Consider the following 15,186-nt stretch of genomic DNA (forward strand, 5'->3'; position numbering starts at 1 on the left):
TCACGGGACCATGACGATCTGTCGCTGTTGGATGTCGTCCGGGCCCTGCGAATTTACATCGTACGGACTCTCTACTAGTCCTCTACGACATCCACAAACGTGGCTGGCCAGCCACGAAGCATACCATTGCAAGATGGCTCCACTCAGTGATCTCAAAGGCTTACTCTGATGCGGGGCGGCTCATTCCACTCAGGCAGTGGCGGCCTCCTGGGCAGCGCGCCACGGGGCCTCAGCTGAACAAGTTTGTCGCGCAGCTACCTGGTCATCTGTCCACACGTTTGCGCGGTTCTACAGGTTTCATGTTTTTGCCTCCAACGACGCCCACTTTGGGCATACAGTTCTTCGGTCAGGCGACCTGAGCGTTCCCTCCTCTGGGGAGGCTTTTCAACGTCCCATGGTCCAATATCCCCCAGCCCAGACGAAAGAGAAAAGAGGATTTTTGGTACTTACCGTGGAATTCTTTCCTCTGAGTCAGGCTGGGGGACACTGCATTCCCTCGCTCACGCTCAATCGTGTTGGGTATAAGTTATGATTTGGGTCCTAATGACCATCAGTTTTCGTTATTTTTCGGTGTGACTGTGTCGCTGAGTATTGCTTCTCCTTACCAGGCACTTTTCAAGTTGTACTGATGTCAGGGGGTTGCAGAGGGGAGCAACTTGGGTTGGAAATTTTCAGTAGTTAGTACCAACTCCACACCTTCCCACCTACAACCCCATGGTCCAGTGTCCCCCAGCCTGACTCAGAGATAAGGATTCAACGGTAAGTACCAAAAAGCCTCTTTTCAATAGTCTTCTGGCTTGTCCAGGTGAGCTTTAGAAAACTGCAGACTGGTAGCAATGTTCTTTTTGGAGACCAGCGGCTTTCCCATTGCAATCCTGCTTTGCACACCATTGTTCAGTGTCCTGCTGATTGTGTCCTAGTGTTCACTGTAGGTTCTGCGCCGGACCTAGAGAAAGGGCACATCTGCGTGTGCCCCCAAAAATGGGCATTGCCAAGGAAAAGATGTGTCCCCTTTTTGTTACTCTCGGGGGGCATGCCCGGCACTCATGGACATGCTGCGCTGCCCCCAAGCACTGCTATCAGTGTGAATGGATGCTGGGCGCATGTGCCCGGTATCTATTCACCGGCGGTGACCGCTTCACAGCAGTTTTTCCCACCCGCGGGACACTGTGACCCACTGGTGGGGACGGTACTTGCAAGCTGTTTCAGCAGGGTGCCACACCAGAGGGGGCAGGGCTCGTCGCCCCGCTGAAACAGCCTAGCGGGAACGTTAGTGGACTCATTAATATTAGCTAATGTGAGAAAGGCCTTCAGTTGCTTAGAGCAGGGGTTGTCAAACTCAGTCCTCAAGGCACCCTAACAGTCCAGGTTTTAAGGATATCCATGCTTGTGCATAGATGGTATAACCAAACTGACTGATCTACTAATACCTGTGCTTCAGTATGGATATCCTAAAAATTTGGATTGTTAGGGGGCCTTGGGGACAGAGTTTTGGAACCACTGGCTTAGAGGTTACCTTGGGTTTCTTTGTGACCTTGCAAACTATTACACGCCTGGCTCTTTGTGTGATCTTTGTTGGTCGACCACTCCTGGGTAGGGTAATAATGGTCTGGAATTTCCTCCATTTGTACACAATCTGTCTGAATGTTGATTGGTGGAGTCCAAACTCTTTAGAGATGGTTTTGTAATCTTTTCCAGCCTGATGAGAATGTGGCATGATACACTTCCACAAACATGTGTTGTGAACATCAGACTTTGATAGATCCCTGTTCTTTTAAAAATACAGGTTGTCCACACACCTTATTGTCATCCCATAGATTGAAAATACCGGACACTAATTTCACCTTCAAAATATCTGCTAAGCCTAAAGGTTCACATACTTTTACTCAGATATGTGATTTTGGATCATTTTCATTAAAAAAAAAATAGCATTTCTAAGACAGACTTGTGTAAAAATCTGAGGTAGTTTTAAGCCAAATTTCAGCAGAAATATAGAAAATTCTGAAGGGTTCACAAACTTTCAAGCACCACTGTAATTGAATATCCCCCTTGGAGTGTGACATAAGGGAACTTTGCAAAATGTGTCCACCTACTACCGTCAAGTCTCCTTCACTCAAGCTTCTGACACAGAGATCTGAACATTAATGGATTAACTGTGTCCACATTTTTCCACCTGGCTCTTTGCAGAAGCCTTTCTGGAGGCTGTGGTTTGCTGAAGGGTGGAGAGTACAGTAAACGGACCATACTAAAGCAGGACATTATAACACTGTAGGATAGTAACTGAGGCATGCACAGGTTCGGTAGCTGCAATGGGAGAGATGATTAAACTATCCAGGAGGTATTAAAAAGGATTTGCACATGTGACAGCAGGCAGCATATTGAACCTTACTGCAAGCATGTGATTCCAGCTTTCTAATTGTCAAGCTTTAGCTAGATATTCCATAGCATCAGATCAGACTTGCATGTACACCAGTGTTCCTTGACCACCACAATCTCAGGGAAGTGTTCCCTCTTTTGCTTATCTGCTCTTTTGAACCAAGGCTAACCTACTGGGTAACAATTTGACCGTTTTAGATCCAGTTATCTGGCATGTACCCCATTCTGCGTCTCTTTTTGGGACACTTTTTGTGATGAGACTCAGAAGTCTATGCATAAGATGAGAGGTCCTATACATCAAATTGAGCAGTTAACTGGTACACCTTTGTGCCCCACCGAATTAACTGTGGGACATCTCTGTTCCCTCTAATCTTTGCGCTGGTTCTCAAACTCAGGCAGTCTATGTATCCTGCATCCTGGCTTCCAATACGGGGAGGCCCAGCTTACATACGTCCTTTCCATGATCCGCCATCAAACAGGTCATTGGTTCAATACTTCTCTGACCTGTTAATACTGGTCATGGCCCTCCAGGCCTTACACTTTTTAATTAGCAAGAATTCTCCCTCACATCTAGCTAGAATTTTGAAGGAGTGGCTTTTGGATAAATATGGTGGATTCCTGGGTGAGAAAACCAGGGATGAAAAGAATGTGATTGAAGGCAATGTGATTGCACTACCAGAATTAGATTACTAAATTAACTGTTTTAGGATTTGTATTCTCAGGGCTAAACATTCAAAGCTGATCTCTGTTTCCTTTTTGGGAAATAGAAACGCAATCTAGGCTCCATACCAGACCCCTGACTCCCTCTCCACTATACCGCTCCCCAAGCCACCGGTCAGCAGTGGTGAAAGCAGGAGCAGGCTCCCGTTTGTGGGGCCTGCTTTTAAGTGGCCCCCTGTTACTTTCATTTTATTTATTTTCTGATTATATTCAATGGAGAGCGGGCAGTGAAGGGTGTCCTATTGGACGCCGTCACCGCCGCACCAGTGGCGGTAGCACCGGCGGCTGCTTCGGTTTTTAGCCGAGGGACAGCACACACTGCTCCCGGAGCCCGCAGCCGGCTGCGAACTGGGACAGGTAAGAGCAGCTCCCTGCTTGCCGCATGCTCGCGGCTATATACCGCTGTTGTGGGGACCACCAGCAGTGTAGGCTCCAGGTGTCCCCGCTCCATACACTAGACCACACGGGCACAGGGGAACAGGACACTGCTTACTGCAGTGATGCACATGTCCCTGGGGTCCGCACCAGAGGGGGAGACAGGCTCTTCCTGTTAGCACCTACCCCATCCCTGGCCGAGCGCTCTCTCAGTAGACAGCCTGACCGAGGGTGCTTTCATCTCTCTCCCTCTCTCACCTCCTATGGATAAATCCTGGAGCAGCAGGTTTGTTCAGAGATTGAGCAATAAACAGCATGGTAATGAGATCCAGTCCAGGTTTTCCTGGGATCAGTTGTAAACCAAAAGCAAGGCTAATTAGCAGCACCTGTTATCTATCTTTAAAGTTGTGTCGGCGCAAATCCACAATGATCCTGACTGTGAATTAGTCGCCCAGGTTATAGGCCCGAGGGTGACTAGTGTTAGGGATCTTCCATACATCAACTGTGTTGCTGTATGGAATATTTTGTGTACCTGCTATAACATCTTGCCTGTGAACACTGCACTGACCTGTATATCTGCCTGTGGTGAGAAAATAAACTTCTGTCGGATGTCTATGTGGTTCTTGTCACACTTGGTGCCCGAACAGGGACCTTGCTGGATACTACTACGCAGCAAGAGTCTGGATACAGTGACCGGATCCACCCACAGCGGCAGTGAGACTCATTGCAGGACGCTACCCGCTGCACAGTGACTTGGTGAGTCTGAGTCGCATTACTAGCAGCTGACTGAGTGTGGCAGGCCAACCATAAAAAGGCAGTTGTTCACATTGATAATCTGTCCATGTGTTTATGCAAATTGTGCACTATATAAAACTGCTTCATTCCTGTGTTGCTGGGAGCCCAGGGAATGTAGTACAAGTTTTAAGGGATGCCAGCTGATATAGTTGGCTGGGAATCTGGCTTGCAAGAGAGCGTTAATTAAGCCTCTTAAGTTTGTCCATAAAGGGATAAAGCTTTTGAAAAGTTTTGTTTAACTAGCAACAGGGCAGCAAGCACAGGTGCAAGGACAGCAAACTTTGATTCAGGGTCAACACTCAAATTCAGTTGTTACATGAGGAATTAACTGAAGTGAGGAGAGGTGGGCATGAGCGAGAGGTGTAACAGAAGCTTACCCCATCTGTTAAGGTTGAAGCATTTTGTGCATCTTTGAGCGTACTGCTGCACGTTTAAAATGGCCCGAGGAGGAGTGGGCTGCCAGACTTGCTCCCTGTCTAACAGGGGAACCTCAGAGAGCATACTCACCTGAAAAAGTCCAAACTCAGCAGGGTTGGAGTGACAGGCCCCAGCAAAGCTCAGGAGTTTCAGGAATGGCAGCTGAACTCGTCTGAGTCTCCAAGGGTCCAACTGGCCAAATTAGCCCAGCTGAGTAAGGCATGGTTGCAGCCGGAGAAAAACTGTGCTCTGCATATAGTAGAGATGGTGGCTTTGGACCATGCTGTACGAGTATTAGACCATGTGGTACAACAGTGGGCCCTACAGGCTGATCCTCAAATGTTTGAGGAGTTAGCGGTGGTGATTGAACGGTACGTAACTCTTGGGAAATTGAGTAAGGCCAAACAGGGGTTCCAGCCAGTACCTAAGCCCAGAACCCAGGTCTTAGTTCTTAAAGCAAACAACCCATCTCCAGCTGTGTATTTTGACTGCGGTGAGCCTGGTCATGTGCATCGGGACTGCCCAATGCAGGGCGAGCCGATGGACTGCAGTGCTGGAAAAATAACTCTACCAATGGTCAGCATGGCTGCTGGAAGCACTTCTCCGGCGGAAACCACCTTGTTTCGTTTGATGGTGCAAGTGGAAGACCGGGTCGTCTGAGCCTTAGTGGATACTGCCCGCGAATTAATTATCTCTGTCAAACCTGGTTCTACCCGGGGCTGATCAGGTGCAACCCCCGGTAAAGATTATATGTGTACATGGGGATGTAGGAGAATGCCCCCGAGTGCACCTCCCAATAGTGATAAAAGGGCGAACTCTGAAGGTGGTAGCTGCCAGATCTCCCTACCCATTGATCCTAGGTCGGGATTTTCCGTTACTACAAGAGGTGATTACTTGACATGATGACAGCAGACGAACCACGTCAGAGGTGTCCCAAGAGCCAAGCTCTGCAGTATCTCAAAGTTTGGTGGCTGTAACACCCTCCTTGGCCAGTGAGCAGCAGGAGGAGAGTGAGACCGAGGCACAGTGGATTCCCATCGGCAAGGAAGTGTCTTTACAGGACTTTGGCCAAGACCAACAGAATGATGCAAACTTGATAAATGCATTTGAAAATGTTGTAGAAGTAAATGATAAAGTAATCACAGCTTTACCATACTTTGCATTGAAAAATGATTTGTTATATTGTGTAACATATTTGCAGGTAAGAAAATAGACCAATTGTTGGTTCCATGGAAACACGAGCAGTGTTGAAGGCGACTCATACACACCTGTGGGGTGGCCATTTAGGGGAGGAGAAAACTGTCCAGCATATTCAGTTAAGATTCTTTTTGCCAGGCATTCATGCAGTAGTAAAAAAATATTGTCGGGAATGTCCAGTGTGTGAGAAGAAAGCACCCCAGCCAGGGTTTTGGGCACTTGGTTCCCCTCCCTGTCATTTCTGTACCTTTTGAGAGAATTGGTATGGATCTGATAGGGCCGGTGGAAAAAATTTCCTCATGGGCATCAATACATATTAGTGGTAGTAGATAATGCCATAAGGTATCCGGAGGCCATAACGCTACGTAATATGAAATCTAGCACTATTGCCCGGGAGTTATTGATGCTATTTACCTGTCTGGGAATAGAAAAAGAGGTCCTGACTGATCAAGGCACCCCTTTTGTATCTAAATTAATGAAAGATTTGTGCCGACTGTTAAGGGTAGATAGGATTACCACCTCAGTTTATCACGCGCAAACAGATGGCCTAGTAGAGCGCTTTAACTAGACCCTTAAACATATGGTAAAGAGGGCGGTATCACAAGAAAAGCGAGATTGGGATCTACTCCTGCCCTATTTGATGTTTGCAGTTCGAGAGGTGCCCCAATCCTCCACAGGGTTCAGTTCCTTCGAACTCCTCTATGGGAGGCAACCTAGAGAGATTTTAGATGTGTTAAAGGAAGGGTGGGAGCAACAGACATGCCAAGATCCTAATATCGTTCTGTTTGTGTCCCAATTGTATGGCCGGTTAAGGCAGATTGCGCCACTACTGAACGAACATATGGACAGAGCTCAACAGTGTCAGAAGCACAATTATGACATTACCACAGTCGACCGGTCTTTCAATCCGGGAGACAAGCTACTCGTGCTTACTACTAAAAAAGCAAATTACATGCTCAATGGCGAGGCCCGTATGATGATATACAGGCAGTGGGACCTGTAAACTACAGGGTACGACAGATAGATAGAAGAAAGGAGGCACAAATTTACCATGTAAATCTGTTAAAACCTTAGAAAGAAAGTGCCAGTCAGCCCTCTTTAGTGGTAAAAAAAAAACCAGACTGTCAGGTAACCATTGAGGTCTCCCTCAGTCTTAGCTAAAAACAGGAAGTGGTGAGCTTAGTAGCACGAAACCAAGATATATTCTCTGCTATTCCGGGAAAGACCCAAATAATATAGCATAATATTGTTACTCCTCCCGGGGTAGTAATAAAGCAGAGATCATATCGCATACCTGAGGCAAAAGTGGCAGCAGTAAAACCAGAGGTGTTGGCGATGCTGCATTTAGGGGTCATAGAGGAGTCAAACAGTGAATGGAATATCCCATTGTCTTAGTGCCTAAGCCTTTTGGGGGCTTTAAGGTTCTGCAGTGACTTTCGCAAGTTAAATATAGTTTCTCAGTTTGATTCCTACCCTATGCCCCGAGTTGATGAGCTGGTGGAGAATCTAGCAAAAAGCCAGTATCTCACCACTTGATTTTACAAAAAGGTTATTGGCAGATTCTTTTGACTGAAGCTGCTAAAGCAAAAACAGCCTTCTCTACCCCAGAGAGTTGCCTTTTGGTTTGCATTGAGCCCCAGCAACTTTCCAGAGGGCTATGAATAAGTTACTTCAGCCCCATAGGGAGTGTGCAGCTGCATATATAGATGACATAGTCCTCTTTAGCTCTGACTGGGAGTCACACCTTCCAAAGGTAGAAGCAGTGTTAGTCTTTAAGGGCACATGGGTTTACCGCTAACCCTGAGAAATGTGCAATTGGAATGGTGGAGGAGAAATACTTGGGATATGTCGTAGGCAGGACAGGTTAAACCTCAGCCCAGTAAAGTGGAAGCAGTCCTCACCTGGCCTAAACCCAAATGTAATTCACAGCTCAGAACATTCCTTAGTTCCATAGTTAGTCTGGTATACATTTAACTCCTTCCCGCTCTGTGGGAACTAGTTTGTTGAGCAGTCCTAAGGTGCTTTATATTGAAATCTATCTCTGTATGTACTGGTATCTGTGTTTGTATGTGTGTGTGTTATATATATATATATATATATATATATGTATATATAATGTGTGTGTGTACATATTTACTAATATTCGATTTTCAAATCTAATTCGATTTTGGTCGATTTTAAGAAGGGATTTTGTGTTCAGTTTATGAAATTTCTTCCAAAATCGAACCTCAAATCCGCATTAAAATCGAACTCAATTTCCTCATTACTTCCTATTGGACCAAATGTATCACATGCACACTAGTTAACGGGAAAAATTGGAAGCACTTGTGCACACTCTGGAAAAGTGAAAGGGAGTTGTCAGGTGTGTGTATATGGCAGAGAGTGCTGTATCCCAATTTTTCAACATTTGTGAGTATGGTAGTTGATAGGAGTAGGGGAAGGCAGCAGAGAGGGGTGGAGGAGAGTGCTCCTGCACTTGCTGCGTCGAATCAGGAGGAGACTGAGGACCAATAATCTGAATTTATGGTATTTAATTTACAAAACAAATACAGCTGAATAGTTGGCAATATTTGGTCATTTGTTGGTAACAAAATATCTGCCTGCTCGCTGTCTATTGCATAATCTGGGGGGAGTGGTTGATTTATTGTGAGATTATGGAATAGACAGCAGCAGAGCACAATATAGGACACACTTGCCAAATGATATAATAATATGCCTCCCGATTTATCAATACACCTGAACCTTTAATAGCCCAAAGGTGTGTTCTATCACAGATCGGGTGGCTATATGTGCCACGTTATATTTATGCTCAGCAGGAGTTTGTGGATCTGACAATGGAGTCAGAAGCAAGGAGTAACAACCATAGCCTAAATCACCTGTTGGGGGGCTCAATTTTGAACATTATAGTAACATGTAGTATTAGCTGCTTAATTAACCCATACAGCTAACTTACCCAACAACCATCCCTCTGGCATTTGGTCTGCCTCAAATTTTGCAGCGAGAGATGAATTGCTGAGGATGCACCTACCAGGATAGTCACAACACTCATGATTTTTAGTTTTGCGTCACAGACCCATCTGCACATTCATGGAATATGTATGATGTCTGTTGGTATAGACATGTGCAGTATTCCTGGGTGGTCTCAGCCCAATGTGTGGGCAATCATAGCTCCCAGAACATTAGGCATGTCTGAGAGACTATAGAAAGCTACCTTAAGTTTGTGCCAGTGTGACTCCTGGCTGGGAAAGCATATGTAGGTGTTGCAGAAGGGGATCAGTGCCCGCATGACTTAGGTCAGCTAAATGTAGGCTGGGAAATACCTAGCACTCTTCCTGAAACTGACTAAAAGGAGCCAGTAGTAAATAAATGCAAAGCACACAGCAGCTTGTGCAGGCCTGATATGGCATGTGACCGTGCAGTGTCTGGCTCAAGTTGAGTCTTGATGAGGTCATGCAGCATCATGATGTTGCAACGTCAGAGGCGGAACATCTGTATGATCTCACAAGCAGACAAGGCATTGAGGTTTATTCGACAGTAAAATAACCTAGGCCTGTGTATGTTGCAGAGTACCTCCATGAAGCTGCTGATGTTGCTCTGATTGATGCTCTTGGGTTTGTCAGGCGGTGATTTGCATACCGCAGGTAGGTGCATAGCCTCATAGCCTTGTGCAGCCATTATTCCTACAGCCAGACTGCCCCACATGCTTTTGGGAATTTTTAAAGGCATCACTTTCCAGACAAAAGAATGATGTTTAGAAGCTCAAATCAACTGCATCTCATTATTCTATTCATTTGGAGATTTGAAGTTCGATTTACGTTTGATTTGCAAATCGAATGTTAGTAAATGAAGGGATCCTATATTCGTCTATAACATCAATGTTTTGCCTATATTCGATTTTGGCTTTAGTAAATCTCCAATGTCGAAATTGACTCAAAATTGAATGGCAAGTCGAAACGAATCCAAAATTTTCTTTAGTAAATATACCCCCAGACGAGGGAAGGGGAATTTCTGAATGCATACATTTCCTTACATGAGGAGAATTTTGCCTTTCAGGGGTTCCACTTTCAAGTTTTAGTGCTTTCCTTTGGCTTTACATCATTACAGGTCTTCATTAAATGATTTCATAGCAGCATCACAATCATCCCCTATCTGGGCAATACTTTGGAAAAGGCTTTATCCAAGGAGTTGGCAATCCAACTTCTCCATCTTATCATCCAGACCTTGGAAGCCTTGAATTTATAAACCAGCCTAGATAATGTCTTCATTGGTATTTTTGTGGCCTAATTTTAGCATGGTTTAACAGAGGATTATACTTTTCAAGACAAAGGGCCTGATTCAGCACAGATCACAATTGCGAACAAAGCTGCGTAATCGCACGCAATGCGGCTGTGAAAATATGCTATTGCCTGCCACCGCTCAGCCAGCATGGAGACGCCCACTACAGCTTTCTCACATCTGTAATACCTCGCAGTCCTGCTTATACATCGGTTACATCGAAGCACATCGGTCTATCAATCACAATTACAACAGGTCTGACCCGTCCCAGAAATTGCAAGTCTTGTCGCACACAGAGAGCTCTCAAGCTGCGTATGCAATCGCAGTGGCTAATTTGTGCACGTCCATAATACGGCGTTCAGGCAGGCACGCATGTGTTTCTCAACCACACCGCCATCACCACCCCCAAACGCTCTCGGCCTGTCACTCACTCTGCGATTGATTCCTATCTGCGTAATCACAGTGTGATCACCACACGTGGTGCATGCGCAATGGCTAACACTCAATCTGTGTATGCAGTTGCGATCTGCATAAAGGGCCGATTCAGACCCACTCGCTAGATGCGGCCGCTCGCTCCCAACGTATGGAAATTCAGCTAAGTGACGTCAAGGCAGATGATTGTACGGCAAGGCATAAGCACGCCCACTATGTGTTGGCGAGCGATTGCTTTGTATGTAGACGCCCACCAGCCTGTCTTAAGACGCCCACTTACACACGTCATCTCCAGGAAGTGTATACAACCATCGGTACAACGGGGTCCATCGGAACTGACCGCAACTGCTTTCGGTAGACAGTACCCTACCGCAAGCACTGCGAGCACTTCAGTGTATAAATAAACCAGGTGACGTGTACTATGACGCTGCCTGGTAATTATGCACGCCTCTGAAACGGCGTTAAGATGTTCAGGCACGCCTGCGTTCGCAACTCCACTCCCCCGTTTCCAGTGGCCTGCCCCTGTTACCACCCACAAACAGCTTCTCCTGTCACTCATTCCACTGGGCTGTCTTTGCAGAGCGAGCGCTTCCCGATCGCTTGTACTAGTTTGCGCACGCGCACTGTGAAGTATACGCATGCGCACATTTGCTAAAATCGCCAGCAGCGAGCGATCACTTGCTAGCGGGCAGGTCTGAAACAGGTTCAAAGTTCACTGACGCTATGGGTCAGTCTAGGTTTCTGTCTGAGGGCTTTTCAAAATTTCCTGTCTGTTTCTCTTTCAAGGCTGTTCTCACAAAGGTCTGGCCTGAAGTTCCCTTAATGTGCAGGGTTCTCTGTGGGGTTTTTTCGTCTACGCTTTCATTCTCCAGCTTTTGCTTTAGGACTTATACCTTTTTCTGAAGATCCTACATGATAGTCTCTGTATACGCCTCCATTCACTCTCGTTTTTTTTTGTTTCCATCTGGTACAAGTCATTTTCTTGGTTATATATATTTGTGAGCTGGCAGTTCTTTGCCACCAGTCTTCATACCTCATGTTCTTTGCGAATAAAGATGTCCTTTATGTGGGCATTTCTTATTAACCAAAGGTTTTTTCTGGGTCCAGCTGACCAGGTTTGTAGAATCACCTGGACTACAACAAGGAATTATGCTCGTTCTGCTAAAGCTTTTTAGAAAGACTCTTTATTCTGAGCCATTCCTTCCCTCCCACCCCTTTCAGACAGAGAAAGCAACCCGGTAATTTCCCAGCTCTAGCCGGGTCGACCCAGGTTTTTTTTTCTGTCTGAAAGGGTCAACACGGGACCAAATTCCCAGGACTTCAACCCAGGTATTTACCTGGGTTTTTCCCGGGACCTACACAGGTTTACGGCTGTCTGAAATGATCCGACCATGGTTTTTCAACTCCAGGCATAGTAAGCAGCACTTATTGGCTGAGATAATGGGGCACTGGCAGAGCGGCAGGGTCTCCCTGATTGGCTGAGCGGGCAGAGCAGTGGCGCTGGCATCTGATGTCACAATTGAGAAACAGAGAGCGAGGCATGGCACACTGGAAAGAAATTGCTCCCTTCTCCTCCTGGCTTAAGACTGTGCCAGGAAGCACTGTGTTAGCACCTGCATCAGGCTTTCATTTGCTGTGTAAAACAGCAAAAAAAAGAAATAACTGTGGAATACTTGGCTACTGTGTAGTAACTTGTCAACCATGGTTAATGCAATGCAGTGAGCAGTCACCACCCACTTTTCATGCCCTCATCTCTCTGTGCCATTAAAAGCAGTCCATTTATTATGACACACAGTATATTGCAGGTCTGAGCTGGGTTCTGTGTGAATTTCGCAGGTCTAATGTGCTGTGTGAAAAGGGGGTTAGGAGCAGATTCCCGGGTCCTTCCCGGGTTGAAAGATATGGGAAAAATGCGGGTTTTAGGGATTTTTCTGTATGAAAGTGGTATAAGAGTTTTTCTTTTACATTCCACAGTCTGTTGCACCCTATTGTACAGATGTGTCCACATACATCTAGCCTCCTTGCGTGGTAAACAGCCCGTCCGTGGTGCGTCATGACGTGGTGCGACTCGGTAGCGCCAGACGTATTTTCATGCAATTTGTTACCTTAAAATGCTTCTTATTCACAAAGTGATGCGAAATGGATGCACAAGCAGTTTGTGCTGGTTAATGTGATATGCGGCATGCCTATATTCTGTGTGCATTCAGGTGTATCTGCAGGCTAAATGCTACGTTAGTGTCACAGCCGCTGACACTGTAATGTAGCGTTTCGCAAGCAGAAATAACCACAGTCGCACACAGAATGTAGGCATGCCGCATATCATTTTAATCAAAAGAAGCTACTAGTGCGTCCTATCACTTTGCGAATTAGACGTATTTTTTTTTTTACTCAAATGCGAATTAGTCTCAAAAGAATGCGACAAACCGCTTCATGACCTGCAGTGATTAATTTGATATGCAACACTTGTATATCTGTGTGTCTGAATCTGTATACGAAATGCTGCAATACAGAGGCTGTGGTTTTTTCCACACCAAGGTCCATTATGCCTTGTATACAGACACGTGGCCTGATTCAGCTTGAATCGCAGTTGCTAATATGCATGCAATCGGCCAATTGTTGCGTTCTGTGCATGCATCGTAGTGCGCGAGCTGCCCACTGCGATCGGGACTGTGAGAGACCCATCGCAGAGTGACAGGAAATGCCGTTTGTGGGTGGTGACGGGGGGCGGTCGGCCGAAAGCAGGCGTGCCAATGCGTTTCAACGGCGTTGCAGGGGTGTGCGTAAATTATCCATTGCTACAGCCTACGGAGCCTGAGGTCTCATAGCATGCGTGGCTGTTGGCAATTTGAGTGAGGTCAGGGATTGTGCAAGTGTGCGAATTGGTCCAATGTTACCGATTTGCTAAAGTATACGAATGTGAGTAAGGGAATGTGGGTATCCTTATGTTAGGCTTCGATCGCAATGTGAATGCAAACATTTGCATATCACCGCTGATCTTAGCAACTGCATTGCGTGCGTATTAGCAGAATAGCGATCCAAGCTGAATCAGGCCCTCAGTCACAAAAGAACCTACACCGTTCACGCCGCATTGAGGCTAGGTGTATGAGGACATGTCTGGATTTATAGATAAGAAGAGAAGTGCATTTTTACAGCATTTATGCCATAGTTTAACTGCCCATTCATATTGTCAGTATCTTTGTGGCATCACCTCTGTAACACATTCAGAAAACATTCTTGCTTACCAAGCCTTTTCCGTATAAATATGGGGGGCTGGGGGTGATACATGAGCATGTATAAATAAAAAGCATTGCTTCCAGAATGTGGACACTAAGGAGTAGATTTACTAAAGCTTCTGAAAATGAAAAGTAGTGATGTTGCTTATAGCAACCAATCAGATTATGTGTATCATTTTCTAGGATGCAATAGAGAAATGATAGCTACAAACTGATTTGTTGCTGTGGGCAACACCTCCACTTTTAATTTTTAGAAGCTCTAGTAAATCTACCGCTAAGTGATAAGTTGACCCCTCTGCATCCAGTCATTCTGACTTATCTGCATCCAGTCATTCTGACTTATATGCATCCAGTAATTCTTGAGCCTAATTCTATTTTTAGATTTTTAAAAATAACGATGGGGCATATTCAATTAGGCGCGAAAAGTCCTGTACTTTTCGCATGCCGGACTTTTCACCGACATCGCTGGTTTTCCATGCAAAAAACTATTGCGCGCGTCCCCGCTTTTCTGCCTATTTAGTTAGAAATCGGCGAAAACGGGATCCGGTGAATTCGGACTTGGCGAAAAGTCCTGTCAGATTTGGGAAAATCAGCCAGACACCCCCCAAAAGATGCACTGAAATTGGGGATCACTATACTGTAGATATCCCCGGATAAGCCTGCTGAAGGTATTTGGGGCACTTAAATGCTCTCAATAGCTGCTAATTAGCGTCTTTGCAGAAGTGGTGAAGAATAGCATTTAGCAGGTTTTTTTGCAAAAAATAAGTAGTCCCAGCAAATTTAGGGTACATGGAAATGGGTGCTAGCATATTTTACAGTTGCTAAAGTGAAGTTTTAAAAAACTTAAAAAATCCACCTGCCGCAACCACCTGCAAACTTAAAACTTAAAAACACTTAGGGCATACTTGGGGAACCCCCCTGGAGTCTATTTAGCTAGTTTTTAAATTTGTCCCCCAACTTTTGACTTTTTCGCCCCCAAAAGGAAAGTACTTTTTTGGGGGTGATCTAAAGTATTTTTATTGAAGCAGTTTACCTTTGGAGGACTGTCCTAAGGGTGCAGAGGGGTTTTCCAAAGTTTGCACCCGAACACCCCAGTTCTGCACTTTTTTTCTACACCTATTCATAGGCGAAACTTCTTCGCCGGTTCCGTTGCATTGAGTATCCGCACCTGCAAAAAGTCTCCAGAATTCAATACGGAGGAAACTTTTTTTCATGGCGAAATGACGTCACTTGCGATACTTTATCGCTAAAAACAGCTTTTCGACTCTAATTGAATATGCCCTATGTTGTTAATGTGCACAGTTCTGTGCCCATTTTTGCAGGAAGAATGTTTAGATCCATATACAAACAGGCTTTTATTATGGTT

At 45.5% G+C, this 15,186-nt stretch overlaps 1 protein-coding gene across 1 annotated transcript in view; it reads left to right on the plus strand.

Moving 5' to 3' along the window:
* The window catches only part of STK31 (serine/threonine kinase 31), a 171,657-nt gene that overhangs the window by 155,664 nt on the left and 807 nt on the right, over positions 1–15,186 (plus strand). The gene's annotated exons all lie outside the window — the stretch shown is intronic.

The sequence above is a fragment of the Taudactylus pleione genome, unplaced genomic scaffold, assembly GCF_031769625.1.
Source record: "Taudactylus pleione unplaced genomic scaffold, aTauple2 ptg000788l, whole genome shotgun sequence".
Lineage (NCBI taxonomy): Eukaryota > Metazoa > Chordata > Amphibia > Anura > Myobatrachidae > Taudactylus > Taudactylus pleione.